This window comes from Sapajus apella, unplaced genomic scaffold (assembly GCF_009761245.1).
Source record: "Sapajus apella isolate SASKATOON/1434 unplaced genomic scaffold, GSC_monkey_1.0 scaffold84, whole genome shotgun sequence".
Taxonomy (NCBI): Eukaryota; Metazoa; Chordata; class Mammalia; order Primates; family Cebidae; genus Sapajus; species Sapajus apella.
In genome coordinates, this window is record NW_022437024.1 from 513,523 (window position 1) to 529,555 (window position 16,033).

The 16,033-nt window shown below is 43.2% G+C and overlaps 2 long non-coding RNA genes across 2 annotated transcripts; one reads left to right on the forward strand and one right to left on the reverse strand.

Moving 5' to 3' along the window:
* The first annotated feature begins 4,080 nt into the window (after positions 1 to 4,080).
* On the forward strand, positions 4,081 to 6,179 carry LOC116533792. Its single transcript, XR_004261451.1, has 2 exons — positions 4,081 to 4,182; positions 5,623 to 6,179. It is a non-coding gene; the product is annotated as an uncharacterized LOC116533792 (long non-coding RNA).
* A 3,785-nt stretch (positions 6,180 to 9,964) lies between these two features.
* Positions 9,965 to 11,628, reverse strand: LOC116533765. Its single transcript, XR_004261443.1, has 2 exons — positions 11,161 to 11,628; positions 9,965 to 10,113 (listed from the first exon to the last, which is right to left on the reverse strand). It is a non-coding gene; the product is annotated as an uncharacterized LOC116533765 (long non-coding RNA).
* Positions 11,629 to 16,033: the final 4,405 nt, after the last annotated feature.

Genomic DNA, 16,033 nt, shown 5'->3' on the forward strand with positions numbered 1-16,033 from the left:
GGGGGACATAGAAATTCTAATAGGATAGATTCTAGGTGCTCAAGCCGCCTCTCGCCCTGATTTTTCAGGGCACAGCTGTGTATTTATCTCACCCTCGGGGCGTGCAGCCTGGGTTACAGGTACCATGTTCCTGGATTTATGGGGCAGTCACATGAACTGGGCTTGGGCATTAGAGGAGACGCTGAGCTGGTTTCCATGCTGCTGTTTGAAATGTTAGCAAGGCCAGAGACATGTTTCCAAATCTAACTACTACGGACTGTGACTACCTGGTGGAAAGAGGACACACTTTCCACCTGGGCGGATGATGTCAAGCGAACCCACCAATAAACTAACCACCTGCCAAAACAAATGCAATGCTCTTTAAACAAAGACAATAAAACCCATAATGTTTAGCATGTAATAAAAAAGTACTCAGCCAGGCGCGGTGGCTCACACCTGTAATCCCAACACTTTGGGAGGATGAGGCAGGTGGGTCACCTGAGGTCAGGAGTTCAAGACCAGCCTGGCCAACATGGTGAAACCCCATCTCTACCAAAAATATAAAAAATCAGCCAGGTATGGTGGCATGCGCCTGTAATCCCAGCTATTCAGGAGGCTGAGGCAGGAGAATCACTTGAAAATCAGAGGCAAAGGTTGCAGTGAGCCGAGATCGCGCCATTGCACTCTAGCCTGGGCGACAAGAGCGAAGCTCCATCTCAAAAAATTACTCAACACGTAACAAGAAGGAAACAAAAGCAGCCAATAGAAAGAGTCCAAGAGGTGATACAGATAGAATTCTACCAGGAAAACTAGAAAAAGGCCATGTCCACAGAAGGGACAGTGTAAACAGAATGGCAGAAGAGGACAAAAACAGAGGATCTAGAAAGGAGAAGTACAATCCAACCCTGACATAGGGAGGGGGGGGCTGTAATATTAGAATCTGACGAGGTTCTTCATAGGCAATGATCAATTAAAACAGCGCTGGCATGATATGTCTGGACAGACCTGCTTATTTGACCCATGAAGGCTCTGGGAATGAAGGCACCACCACACCAGGTCTAAATGTGTCATACCTAACATTTGTAACTAAGTGGCAGAGGGAAATGACCAAGAATGATTCTGTTCAGTTCGGCACTCATTTACCGGGGACCTTCTGACACCAGGCTCTGTGTCAGGTACTGGGGATATAAAAATTACTAAGACCACGTCGGTGCCTTTAAGGGAAACCCAGTTCTTCTGGGGGAAACAGACATGGCAACATCAGAAAGTAGAGTGCCTCCAAGCATCCGTCTGTCACTTATCAGCTAAGTGAGTTAGGATATGTGCCCTGCCCAAATCTCATGTTGGATTGTAATCCCCCGTGTTGAAGGTGACTGACTCATGGGAGTGGATTTCTCATAAATGATTTAGCCCCAAAACCTGGATGCTGTCCTCACAAGAGTGAGTTCATCCTCATGAGATCTGGTCACTTCAAAGTGTCTAGCACCTCCCCCTCCCTCGCTCCTGTTTTGCCATGTGATAGGCCTGCTTCTACTTTGCACTCCACCACGATTGGAAGCTTCCTTAGGCCTCCCCAGAAGCAGATGCTGCTATGCTTCCTGTAGAACCTGCAGAACTGTGAGCCAGTAATACCTCCTTTCTTACAGATTACTCAGCGTCCGGTATTGCTTTATAGCACTGCAAGAAAAACCTATCACAACAGCTATGTGGCTTTGCACAAATCATTTAACGTCAGTTTCATCATCCATAAAATGAGGATAATAATAACCACCTAGCAAGACTGTTGTGAACGTTCTAGAGATAATTTTTAAAGTGCCTAGCACACCACCTGCCCTATAGTAATTCAGCAGCTCTCGACTTGAGAACAAGACACACATTAGAATCTAGGTGGCAAGAGGAGAGTATTTCTGTTAGTCCCAGCCTACCTCCCACTCATATCCTGATTCCCCTGGAAAGACGTCCCTACCTATTCTAAACCCACTACCCTGGATGAAGAAACGCTATGTGTCATGCATGATATAAAGTGTGGGAGTGTGTTTTGCGTGTGAATGGTGCATAGGTAGAATAAAGTTTGAGAATCACTGTGTAAGCATTCATCTCAGTTCAACACTCATAAAGCACCTACTGTGTGTCAGGCTCACAAAAAACTAGTTTGGATTATTTCCACATAATGATAGAGTTATATTAAAAATGCTTAGAGAATATAACACAGGAGAAGACACTCAGTGTGGGGGTCAGGAAGGCCCTCAAGCCATGGCAGTTAGCCAGCCTAGCAAAGATGAGAAGGTCATCTCGGAGGAACAGAAAGATGTAAGTTGGCAATGGCATGGTGTGTGCAGGGAACTAGGATCCAAGCATTAAACGGGGTCAAGGAATTGAATATCTGGGAGAGGTAGACAAGGGCACATTCATGAAAGACATGCAAAGAAACCCGCTTAATCCTGCGGGTGGCGAGAGCCACAGAAGAGCATGATGAAAAGGAGACCCAGGTCCCTCTGTGCTCCAGGTTGATATCTCTGAAAGCAGTTCCCAGGCTAAACTTCATGATGAAAGCACAGGGAGCCTCAGAGAGCTCGGCCTCCAGAGGAATTCATTCCTCAGGGCAGTGCGCACGGCTCACTCGACTTCGCTTCTCAAGCACCTACCCAAGTCTGACCCCAATGGAGGCAATAGGTTGATTGCACAGGGCTGATACTAATTAACTTCCTTATCCAGAACTTGTGCAATGGCCGAGCATAGTGGCTTGTGCCTATAATCACAACACTTTGGGAGGCCAAGGCAGGCAGATTGCTTGAGCCCAGGATTTCAAGACCAGCCTGGCCAACATGGTGAAGGCCCATCTCTACAAAAAACAAAAATTGCCGGGCGCGGTGGCTCAAGCCTGTAATCCCAGCACTTTGGGAGGCCGAGGCGGGTGGATCACGAGGTCAGGAGATCGAGACCATCCTGGTCAACATGGTGAAACCCTGTCTCTACTAAAAATACAAAACATTAGCTGGGCATGGTGGTGCGTGCCTGTAATCCAGCTACTCAGGAGGCTGAGGCAGGAGAATTGCCTGAACCCAGGAGGCGGAGGTTGCGGTGAGCCGAGATCGCGCCATTGCACTCCAGCCTGGGTAACAAGAGTGAAACTCCGTCTCAAAAAAAAAAAAAAAAGAAAAATTAGCCAGGCGTGGTGGCGCACACCTGTGGTCTCAGCTACTAAGGAGGCTTGAGTCTGGGAGGTCAAGGCTGCAGTGAGCCATGACTGCACCACTGCACTCCAGCCTGGGCTACAAAGCGAGACCCTGTCTCCAAAAAACAAATAAAAAACAGAACCTGCGCATTTTTAACATTATCTCCAACTATGAGATACATTCAATCCTGAAATTTTACTAACCATCAAGTAGGGAGGGAAGATAGGAACACCGACATATTCAGGGCTTTACGACAGGGTTACATTCTGAGAAATGCATCGTTAGGCAGTTTTGCTGTGTGGGCATCATGGAGTGCACTCACAGAAACCTGGATGGTACAGCCTACACCCTCCAACACAAACAGGCTACAGGGTAAAGTCTGTTGCTCCTGGGCTGCAAACCTGTACAGCAAGTAACCGTACTGAATATCACAGGCACTTGTAACACGATGGTAAGTAGTTGTGTATCTAAATAAATCTAAACGTGAAAAAGGTACAGTACAAATACAGTAAAAAAGATTAAAAATGGTTCATCCGAATAGGGCACTTACCAAAACGGCTGCTGCAGGACTGGAGGTTGCTCTCAGTGAGTCCGTGAGTGGTGAGTGAATGTGAAGGCCGAGGATATGACTGTCAACTTCATAAACACAGTATACTTAGGCTACATTTTTGTTTTTTTGTTTGTTTTTTTTTTCTGAGATGGAGTTTCGCTCTTGTTGCCCAGGGTGGAGCGCAATGACGCGATCTCGGCTCACTGCAGCCTCCGCCTCCCAGGTTCAAGCAATTCTTCTGCCTCAGCCTCTTAAGTAGCTGGGATTACAGACACGTGCCACCACGCCCGCCCGGCTAATTTTTGTATTTTTAGTAGAGAGGCGGTTTCGCCATGTTGGCCAGGGGAAATCCTTTTAATACAAAGTGGTCCCTGGAAAGCAAACTTTCAAGATATTTCAAATCAGAACTGGCCAGGAAATTCAGCACGTGGACAGACATGGAATCATGTGCATTTTTCCTTTGGAGGACGGGGGTAGGTTTGGGTGCTGGTTTGGGTCTTGAACTCCCGACCTCAGGTGATCTCCCCACCTCGGTCTCCCAAAGTGCTGGGATTACGTGAGCCACCGCCCCCAGCCCGCTAAGTTTATTTTTAAAATAAAGTAATTGAGCTACAACATTACAATGGCTGCAGTGTCACTAGATGATAGGAATTTTTCAGCCCCATTATAATCTTATGGGACCACCTTCATACACAGTCGGTTTTCCACTGATACATCCTTATTCAGCACGTGACAGTAATCACAATGAAGTGAAAGATGAAGGTTACAATTCTAGTGCATCTAAAGTGCTTTAGGAGATGAACTGTTAGGAAAGCCAGAAACGTCTTCACCATGGAAGAAATATTTACCTGGTTCTTGAAGGATAAATAGGAGGTCAGTACTCAGAGACAGGTGCAAGTGTTTTTCAGCCTAAGGCAGGGAGGCATGAGAGACAGCTGGAAGGGTTTGAGAATGGGTGATGAGAACTTACACTCACTGGGGACTAGATATAAGAATATGGTAAGAGGTGGACCTAGTACCATGATTTTTCAACCTGGGCTACTCATCAGAAACACCTAAGGAGCTTTTAAAGCTTCCAGGGCCCAAACCACATTCTGAACCAATTAAATCAGGACGTCTCGGGCTAGGAGCCAGTCATCAGTAATTTTTTTTAAGCTCCCAAAGTGATTACAATGTGCTGCCAGGTTTCAGAACTACTAGTCTCTAGAGGAGGGATAAGGATTTCCAGTAGCCCTGGAGGACCGGCCCTGCTGGTGACCCTGCAATCCTGGCATGCACACCTGGCACGCCACAGCCTTCAGCTGTTTCCTGCTGCTCCTTCCCCCCACACCGCCCCCCAGCATTTTGCTCTGAAAATAGTAGTTCTCAAAGTGTGGTCCCCAGACTGTAGCATCAGCCTCAGGGGGAAATTGTTAAAAATGCAAATTTCCCAGCTGCACCCAGGACCCACTCACCCAGAAACTCTGGGAGTGGAGCCCAGCAACTGAGGCATACTAAGGTTTGGAAGCCACTGCTCTGGAGCACTGATCCCTCCCAAACTGCAGCAAAGCAAGTGCCTGGGTGTGGCTCTGGCTGTGCAGGTGCTGCTAGTATCTGCTGGAGTCATTGCTTCATCAACAGAGATCCCATGGGAGCTGGCCTGGTGCCTCCACATTGGCCAGCACGTTGATAACCACCAGACAGTGGCCTTTAGGCTAGACTCGAAGGTACCACAGGGCTGATAGCTCAGTTCTTTTTTATGGTACCAAGACTTCCAGATTGGAGATATGGGAATTCATTTATTTTTTAATCCTTTTAATACAAAGTGGCCCCTGGAAAGCAAACTTTCAAGATATTTCAAATCAGAACTGGCCAGGAAATTCAGCACGTGGACAGACATGGAATCATGTGCATTTTTCCTTTGGAGGACGGGGGTAGGTTTGGGTGCTGGAGGGTGTTACCTGGGAGCAGAGCGATAGAAGGAAGAAAGGGCACTGCTGGTTCCCACCTCATCCATCCCCTCCTCCCAGGTCCCAACCTGGCCAGAATCAACGGTCCCTGGGAAGAAAATAAAAAGGAAAGCAACAAAGGAAATGAATTCCCATATAGAAAGGGAAATTGCCTTTCCCCTTAAGGTCAGACTAGTCCGAAGTAAAGGCCTGGTGCCGCCCTAGTGATCGCCTCTGCTGGAGCCCTGACGCTGGAGCTCCTCTGCCCTCGCAGAACAGCCAGGACTTTCTTGCAGCCGGAACCAGCCACGTCCTGATTCCACACTCCGATGAGAAGCCAGCCAGCTCCACACTTACTCAATGAATCCAAAGAGCACCAAGTGGATTCTCTGCCACACGATTGAAGAGGGCAAGCTGTCGGGGGGCGGGGGGTGGTTCCACTTCCTTCCAACTCAACTATTCTGAGCTGAAGTACTAGACCCGTTTTGTTTTTCTTGTTTTTTTCCTGCTTCAGTAAATCTGGAAAAATCCTGCAGGTCTGAAAAAGTGCTGGACTTGACAGCGTGTACGTAGCGCCACCTGGTGACCACAGCTTATCAAAACACCTTCCTTCCGGGGCTCTTGTGGAAGTTCATCAAAGGCTCCAGCTTCCAGACAGGTACACATCCTGTTCTCATGCCCCGCCCACTTTCCCGTGGGAATGTCAGCCACTCGGATTTGCCTTGGCTGAAAACCTCCTGTCTTTGCATGGAGAAAAACACAAATAATATGAACAAGCAGCAGAGTTTTCTTTTTCTCTTAAGAAACCAAGCATTTAAAATCTTCTAAAGCACGCATTTACCTAATTGAGAAAGAAAGCTAAAGAAAAATTCCTGGCTGAACTTACAGATCATAACAAATGGTCAGAAATACCTTCTCCCTTACCAAGATTCCTGGGGTCCTAGTGTAGAGGAGACTTCCTTTGCTCTCGACACTACAACATCCTAGCTAAAAGCCAGTTTCCAAGGTGATATTTAATCTCACCTTGGACATGAAGGACCCAGGTGGAAAAGAAGGTGGTCTAGACGGCACAGCAAGTAATGGAACACGCAGGCTCTGAGGCGTCAAGAGAAATCAGTCCTGGTCCTGGCACTGCTACCCACCTGCTGCGTGACCTTGGAAAGTTACTTAAACTTTGTGGATCTCAGTGCCCTAGACTCGTGAACTTCTTTGCTACTTTTTCCCATTAATTCCATGTTTTTGAAAGATGTTGCCTACCAAAATGGATCTCTAAAATAGGAACTAATAAGCTTTTCGTCTTCAGAAATCAGATGTATAAATGTCAGGCAGGCCTTCTGATGATCATAATGCAACCAGAGTTACCACAATAAGTCCACATCACACAGAAAAATGAAGACACTTGATCCCTTCTTAACCTGGTCCCCTACCTATGAATGATTTTTGTTAGGATTTCAGCATGTTGAAACTGACCCACAGACCCTGCTTACAATTTTCTCAGGCCCTGAGAGCTGGGGAATCCCAGTTTGGGAACCAACAAACTAGAAAATCTTGAGGGTAACTCTAGCTCTCATGAACTACAACAGAGTAAAGATGGAAGACTGTGGTATGTACATGCAGGTAGAATCTCAATTTGAGAAATAGCATTATAAGGAATTAACACTTCAGAAATGCCAGCTCCGTGCCAGGATCTTTTTGGTTTTATTATGTATATTTGTCATGGACAACAGGTTTTGGAATACCTATACATTGTTACATAAAACTAATTACAGGCTGGGTGCAGTGGCTCACACCTGTGATCCCAGCACTTTGGGAGGTCAAGGCGGGCGGATCACCTGAGGTCAGGAGTTCAGGACTAGCCTGACCAACATGGGGAAACCCCATCTCTACAATAATACAAAATTAGTCAGGCATGGTGGCACATGCCTGTAATCCCAGCTACTCAGGAGGCTAAGGCAAGAGAATCACTTGAACCTGGGAGGAGGAGGTTGCAGTCAGCCGAGATCGTGCCATTGCACTCCAGCCTAGGCAACAAGAGCAAAACTCTGTCTCAAAAAAATTAAATAAAATAAAGCTATTTACATATCCATGTGCTCACAAAGTTATCATTTTGGGGGTAACTTAAAATCTACTCTCTTAGCAATTTTTAAAAATATAGTATGTTATTAACTATAGTTATAATGTTGTATAATAGATCTCTTGAACACATATTCCTCTTGTCTAGCTGAAATTTTATATTCTTTGACCATCTCCCCAGCTGCCCCCCAACAAGCCCGAAAGCCCTGGTAACCCCTATTCTACTCTCTACTTCTATGAGTTCAACTTTTTAAGATTCCACATGTAAGTGAGATCATGCAGTATTTGTCTTTCTGTGCCTGACTTATTTCATGGAGCATGATATCCTTCAGGTTCATCTGTGTCACAAGCAACAGGATGCCCTCCTTTTAAAAAGACTGAATAGTATTCCATGGTGTATTTTTTAAATCCACATTTTCTTTATCCAACCCCATTTTCTTTATCCATCCATCCACTGGTGAACACTTCGTTGGTTTCAAATCTTGGCTATTGTGAATAGTGCTGCAATGAACATGGCAGTACAGATAGCTTTCAACATACCGATTTTATTTCCTTTGGATATATATACCCAGGAGTGGGATTGCTAGATCATATGGTAGTACTATATTTAATTTTTTGAGGAACCTCATACTGTTTTCCGCAATGGCTGTGCTAATTTACATTCCCACCAGCAGTGCGCCAGGCTTCCCGGCTCTCCACATCCTCGCTAGCATTTGTTATCTTTCATCTTTTTGATAATAGCATTCCAAGAGGTATGAGGTGATATCTCATTGTGGTTTAATACGCATTTCTCTGATGATCAGTGCAGAAGTTTTAAATACAGAATCACAGTGAGTCGTGACAATAACCTCTAAAATAGCCATGCAGGTGAGGAAATAGGTGCAGAGAAGTTAAAGGAATTGTCTGCACCTTACAGCTGAGACCAGACCAGGTCTGTGTCATTCCAGAGCACATAATCTTTCAAAGTAATATAACAAAATCATAGTGATTTTTAGGTTCACAGAGAACACGCAAAAAACAAACAAAAAGAAATTATAGCAATTTCCAGGTATGAACCAGTAATCCAAACTAAACATATTTTGTTGAATGAATATCCTGGATCTACTCTGGTTCTCCAAGTTCCCATCTTCTTAAACATAGCATTTGGGGTTAGTAGTTATTGATAAACCTTTTGAATATCTAGGCGGTGTTAATTCTTTTTACCATAGCTTATTTTATTGTTGTAAAGCCAGTTTTCTGACATTTATCTGAAAGCAAACTGTGAAGTACTTCCATTCTACTTCCTGGTGGTTTTTAGTGACCTGGTGCCATGATTTGAATGTATGTGCCTTCCAAAATTCATATGTTGAAACTTAAACCCCAAAGGAATGGTATTAGAAGGTGGGGCATTTGGGAGGTGATTAGGTCATGAGGCCGCTGCCCTCATGTGAATGGGAATAATGCCTTTATAAAAAGGGCTGGAAGGAACTAGCTAGGCCCATTGCCCTTTCATCTCTTCTGCCACGTGAGGGCGCAGTGTTTATCCTTTCTGCTCTTCCACATTTGCTACCATGTGAGAACACCAGAGAAAATACCATCTGTGGTCAGGCTCAGTGGCTCAGGCCTGTTATCCCAACACTTTGGGATCATGAGGTCAGGAGATCGAGACCATCCTGGTCAACATAGTGAAACCCCATCTCTACTAAAAATGCAAAAATTAGCTGGGCGTGGTGGCGTGGCCCGTAGTCCCAGCTACTTGGGAGGCTGAGGCAGGAAAATCACTTGAATCCAGAAGGCAGAGGTTGCAGTGAGCCGAGATTGCACCCCTGCACTCCAGCCTGGCAACAGAGCAAGACTCTGTCTCAAAAAAAAAAAGAAAGAAAATAAAATACCATCTTTGGGACAGACCTTCACTAGACACCACATCTGCTGACACTGTGACCCAGAACTTCCCAGCCTCCAGTTTGTAAAAGGTAAATTTCAATTGCTTACGAATTATCCAGTCTCTGGTTTTTGCTATAGCAGCAGGGTCAAATGAAGATACTCAGGGTACTGTGTCATTTCAAGACATGAAAGCTCAGTTCCGTAATATTTTCTTCTCTTATTCCTTTGATAATTTCCTTCTACCCATCATCTGTTTTCTCTTTCTGAAACTTCTAATAGTTAAATACTAAACAACTCTGGTTTTTTCACCTTTATTGTCTATAATATGATTCAACTAGGATCAAAAGAATATCTAATTAAACAGTAGATCAAAAAAATTAGGGATTTTTTTTTTTTCACACAAGTCAAAAAGTCATTGGACCAGTGTTATTTCAGAGGCTCAAGAATGTCAGGGCAAAGATCTCTAGAACTCTCTTGATCTCTTACCCATGACTACAAGATAATTGCTGCAGCTCCATCCATCTCATCCACATTCAAGGTAGAACTGCAGAAGAAGCAGAATGAAGCAGAAAGGGTTGTATTTGTGTCAGGAGAAATATTCTACAAACTTAACCTTATGACTCCTTGACCAGAAATGTATCAAAAGGCAAATCTAATTACAGGAAAGTCTAAGAAAGGAGGTTTTGGTATCCCACCATGAACAGTACAGGGAGACAAGAGAAAGGAGGGTTTAAAGAAGGAATGAGACAATCCAGTGTCATATTTTCTTTTGCTTTTTTTTTTTTCTCACACCGTCACGCAGGCTGGAGTGCAATGGTGTAATCTCAGCTCACTGTAACGTCCGATTCCTGGGTTCAAACAATTCTCCTGCCTCAGCCTCCCGAGTAGCTGGGATTACAGGCACCCACCACCACCCAGCTAATTGTTTTTGTATTTTTAGTAAAGACAGGTTTCACCATGTTGGTCAGGCTGGTCTTGAACTCCTGACCTCAGGTGATCCACCTGCGTTGGCCTCCCAAAGTGCTGGGATTACAGGTGTGAGCGACCACACTCGGCCAGTGTTCTACTTTCAAGGTTTTATTTTTCTTCTTTATGTAAGAATGCCTCAATTTTGTCTTCTAAACTTTCTGTTGACTTTTTTTGTTTCTGCTCTAATTGTTTTAACTTCTAAGAGTGCTTTCTTCTGATACTTTCTTTTTGTTGTGCTGTGTTAATACCTTCCCATCTTATTTCATAGCTGTAAGATCTTCTCATCTCTCTAAAGATAGTTGTGACTTTTCTTTAAGTCCATTTTGCTTTTTGCCTCTTCCTCATAATATTTTCTTTTTGTTCAAAATTGGTAGGTCTCCCCACACACAGACATTCTGGCCTCTGTCATCTATTTGGGTAGCGTCCCTCAAAAGTCTGATTATCTGGGCTGTTGATTTATACATAAATATGAGACACCAAGAAGTTTTTCGGAGGATCTGTGTGATTTAATTAGAATTGTCCCCTGGCAGCGTGCAGAGTGATCAGGTGCTGAGCCAGCTCTTTTGTGGGACAGACCCTCACAACCAATGTCATTATATGTGAGTTTTTTCTCTGGACTTACTGAGTTTTTCCGTTGATTTTCCACTCTAGTCTTGAAGTTGAAGACCAGGGCCCAAGCAGTAATACCAGTGCCGTAGTGGGAGCAGGGAGGTTGGTGGGAATCCCCTGAGCCAAAGACTGGTCAGTTTCTCCAGAGAAGGAACTCCGTGTTCTACAGGGGTTAGAGAAAGGTCATACTCTAGTGGTGTGGATTAGAGGTCTAAAGGATCCTTTGACAAACTGTCACTCTCTCTGTCTTCATCTCCAAGACCTTGTCCTCTTTTGCCCCTTCCACTGTACTGCTGTCTTCAATGTCAGAAGGTTTCAGGTGTTCTGTTAACAAATCTTTTGTTTCTCATTAATCTTTCCTTACTTAGACGCTTGGGTTTCAGCCTCCTCTGCTAAGTGAGTTACCATTCTTCAAACCACTTTCCATCTTCTCTACTCTTCTCTCCCTCTAATTCTCTCTGTCCTTATGAGTTTATGCCTTTTTAGTCCTTCATTGTAATTTTGGACAGGGAGGAGAGGGCGGCAATGAAGCTCGGATATAAGGGTGTATTGAATCTGCCAGGTTAAACTGGAAGTCTATTTTTATTTAAATATTTTAAAACATAGTTTGTAAATATTTCCAGTGTCACAATCCATTTCCTCAAAAAAAAAAAAAAAAAGCTCATGGAGCTTTTTATTATGAATGCATCACTGGCCTTCAGTCATAATCTATCTTAGCAAGGTTATAGGCACATACCAGACTGAAAAGATTTCACAAACACTATTCTGAGAAACCCACATTTGGCCAATAATCCCTATGGATTCTCCAAAGGAAATAATTTGTTAAAAAGGAAGAAGATGAAACAAATCCAGATTGCATTTGAGCTCTATAAGTCAAAGATATAGTTTTAAAAAGTAAACTCAAGTAATCCAATATTACAAGACCTAAAGGTCAGGATAAAGTGAGCTAGGCTTGTACATCAAAGAAGTAGCTAGGCCCCTACCAAAAATATGTCCAGGTGAAACCAAATTGCAAAATTGTACAAACAATCTTGAGATAATTAAACAAAAGAAAATACATTTTCAGATGCTAAGGGCTTCAGAGGGACAAAGAACAACCCTAACTATATAGAAAAAATTAATATACTGGGGCTTATCTCCTAAGAATGGCGTGTGAAGCATACCTTTTTTGTTGTTGTTGCTGTTGTTTTTGAGACAGAGTCTCTCTCTGTTACCCAGGCTGGAGTGCAGTGGCATGATCTTGGCGCTAACTGCAACCTCCACCTTTTAGGTTCAAGTGGTTCTGCCTCAGCCTCCTGAGTAGCTGGAAGTACAGGCATATGCCACCCCACCCAGCTAATTTCTGTATTTTTAGTGGAGATGTGATTTCACCATGTTGGCCAGGCTGGTCTCAAACTCCTGACCTCAAATGATCCTCCCACCTCAGCCTCCCAAAGTGCTGGGATTATAGGTGTGAGCCACCATGCCGGGCCTGAAGCAAACATTCAACCTAACAAGTCTTCTAGGTATTTGTTCTACAGACACAGTTGCCCAAGTGCTTAATTGTATACATTCAATCATATTTATTTTGAAGTATTTTAAATCATAACACAAAATGGGAATATTCTATAAATCTTTCAATAAGGCCTGCCAGACCCAGATATCCAGTAGCCATGGGAATGATATCTAAGCTGTCAGTGAAAACCAAAGGATTAAAGACTTGGGCATCTAAGAGAAGGCCAGGTTTTAACACCAGCAGGGTCATTGACACAGCAGTGAGCAAAGATTCATTGGTCTGTGCAAGGACCATTTTCAACAGCTATACTCCAGGGTTGCTGGTGCTCACCATCTCTTCAATTCTCTGCCTGGTATTTAGAAATGAGGCTGACATCCTTACAATGAATAATTCATTTGTACAGGCCATGAGAGGAGCCTGGACTTCTTCCTCCCCATGGCAATAAAGAGGAGCCTCTCCCCTCCCCTCTGGAATGGTATCAGAGGAAGCCTAGAAGAGACTCAAGATTTTCACCATTATCCAAGGATTATGAGGCCACCCTCACCATGATATCAGTGGAGGCTACCTGGAGAGACTCAAGAATGCATGGGTCTATGACAAAAGATCTAACATTTATGTCATCAGACTTCCAAAACAAGAAAAGCAAAAAGACATAACTAAAAAAGTATTCTCACAGAGATATAGTTGAAAAGTTCCCAAACTTGCCAAGAGATATAAATGTACAGTTTCAAGAGATTGAGCAAACCCCCAAACATAACAAACCCAAAGAAATCCACACCAAGACACATCATAATCAAATTTCTGAAAACTAAATACAAAGAAAAAATATTGAAATCAGCCAAGAAAAACATGGCAGAAACAATTAAAATTGAAATAGATTAGACATTAGAAATCATGTATTCCAAAAGAAAGTGACAAAAATATTTTTCAAGTGCTGAAAGAAAATAACTGTCAACCCAGAGTCCTATACCCAGCAAAAATATCCTGTGAGAATTAAGGGAAAATCACATTATTCTCAGATGAAGAAAAACTAAGTTAATTGTCATCAGGATAACTTCCCTAAAAGAATGCTTAAAGGAAATTATCTAAACAGAAAGGAAATGATACAAGGAGCATGGAACACCATGAAGCAAAGAAGAGAGTACATGGTAAGCAAAAATATTTGTAAATACAATAGGCTTGATTTCTCCTCAAGAGTTTTCCAAATTGCATTTGATGTTTGAAGCAAAACTTATAACACTGTCTGATGTGGTTCTCAATGTATGCAGAAGAAATATTGAAGACAATTATACTATAAACAGGGGAAAATAAAGGGGTGTTAAGGGGGGAAAGGGTTCTATACTTCACTCAAAGGTTTAAAAAAGGATATAAGTTGACTGCAATAGGTTATGTATACACAATGGATTACTTAGAGCAACCACTAAAAAATGCTTGACAAGTAAATACATTCAAAACACTATAGATAGACTAGGTGGGGTGGCTCACGCCTATAATTCCAGCACTTTGGGAGGCTGAGGCATGTGGATCTCTTGAGGTCAGGAGTTTGAGACCAGCCTAGCCAACACTGTGAAACCCTGTCTCTACTAAAAATACAAAAATTAGCCGGGCATGGTGGCAGACGCCCGTAATCCCAGCTACTCGCGAGGCTGAGGCACAAGAATCATTTGAAACCAGAGGGCAGAGGTTGTGATGAGTGGAGATGGCACTACTGCACGCCAGCCTGACCAACAGAGTAAGACTCCATCTCAAAACAAAACACTACAGATAAATCAAAATGAAAAAATGTTCAATTAACCCAGAAAACAGAGAAAGTAAACAGAGTAACAGAAAGCAGAACAAACAAAACAAGAAATAAAATGGCAGGCTTAAGTTGTGGCATATCAGTAATTACATTAAATGCTAGTAGCCAAAATACATCAATTAAAAGACGGATTGGCAGATCGGATTTAAAAATATGACCCACCTGAGTGAGATGTGTTGGCTTGTACTTATAATCCCAGCTACTTGGTAGTCTGGATGGGAGGATTGCTTGAGGCTAGGAGCTCAAGACTAGCCTGGGCAACAAAACAAGACCCTCATCTCTAAAAAAACAAATAGTGGAAATGGTGTCATGCACCTGTAGTCCTAGCTACTTGAGAGGCTGAGGTGGGAGGATCACTTGAGCCCAGGAGTTTGGGGCTGAGGCCACAGTGAGGCATGATCACACCACTACACTCCAGCCTGAGTAACAGAGCAAGATCTTGTCTCTAAAATATATATATATGCAGATTGAAAAAAAAAGGATAGAAAAGGATATAGCATGTAAGCATTAATAAAAGGAAAGCAGAGGTTGAGCATGATGGCTCACATCTGTAATCCCAGAACTTTGGAAGGCCGAGGAGGGTGGATCACTTGAGGTCAAGAGTTCGAGACCAACCTGGCCAACATGGTGAAACCCTTGTCTCTAAGAAAAACATAAAAATCAGCTGGGTGTGGTTGTCAGTGCCTGTAATCCCAGCTACTCAAGAGGCTGAGGCAGGAGAATTGCTTGAACCCTAGAGGCAGAGGTTGCAGTGAGCAGAGATCACACCATTTGTACTTCAGCCTGGGCAACAGAGCAAGACTCTGTCTCAAAAACAAAAAAAGGAAAGCAAAAATGGTTCTATTAATATGAAGCTAAAGTGGACTTCAGAGCAAAGAAAATTGCTATAGACAGAGAGGGAGATTACATAATGATCAAAGGGTCAGTCCACCAGGAAGTATTAACATACTAACTGTGTATGTGCCGGACAACAGATCTGCAAAATATGTGATGCAAAAACTGATAGAACTGATAGTAGAAATGGACAAATCCACAGTTACAGTTGGAGATTCCAACACTCATCACTAAACAATTGATAGAACAAGTAGACCAAAATCAGCAAGGCTGTAGAGAAACTCAACAACACCATCAACCAAGAGGACCTAACTGACATTTGTAGAACAGCTGACACAATAGCAGAATATACATTCTAATACACATCAGAATGCACACTGAACATATACCAAGACAGACCATAAACATTCTAATGCACATCAGAATGCACACTGAACACACACCAAGACAGACCATATACATTCTAATGCACATCAGAATGCACACTGAACACATGCCAAGATAGACCATAAACATTCTAATACACATCAGAATGCACACTGAACATATACCAAGATAGACCATATACATTCTAATGCATATCAGAATGCACACTGAACACACGCCAAGACAGACCATGTACATTCTAATGCACATCAGAATGCACACTGAACATATACCAAGATAGACCATATACATTCTAATACATATCAGAATGCACACTGAACATATACCAAGACAGACCATATACATTCTAATACACATCAGAATGCACAC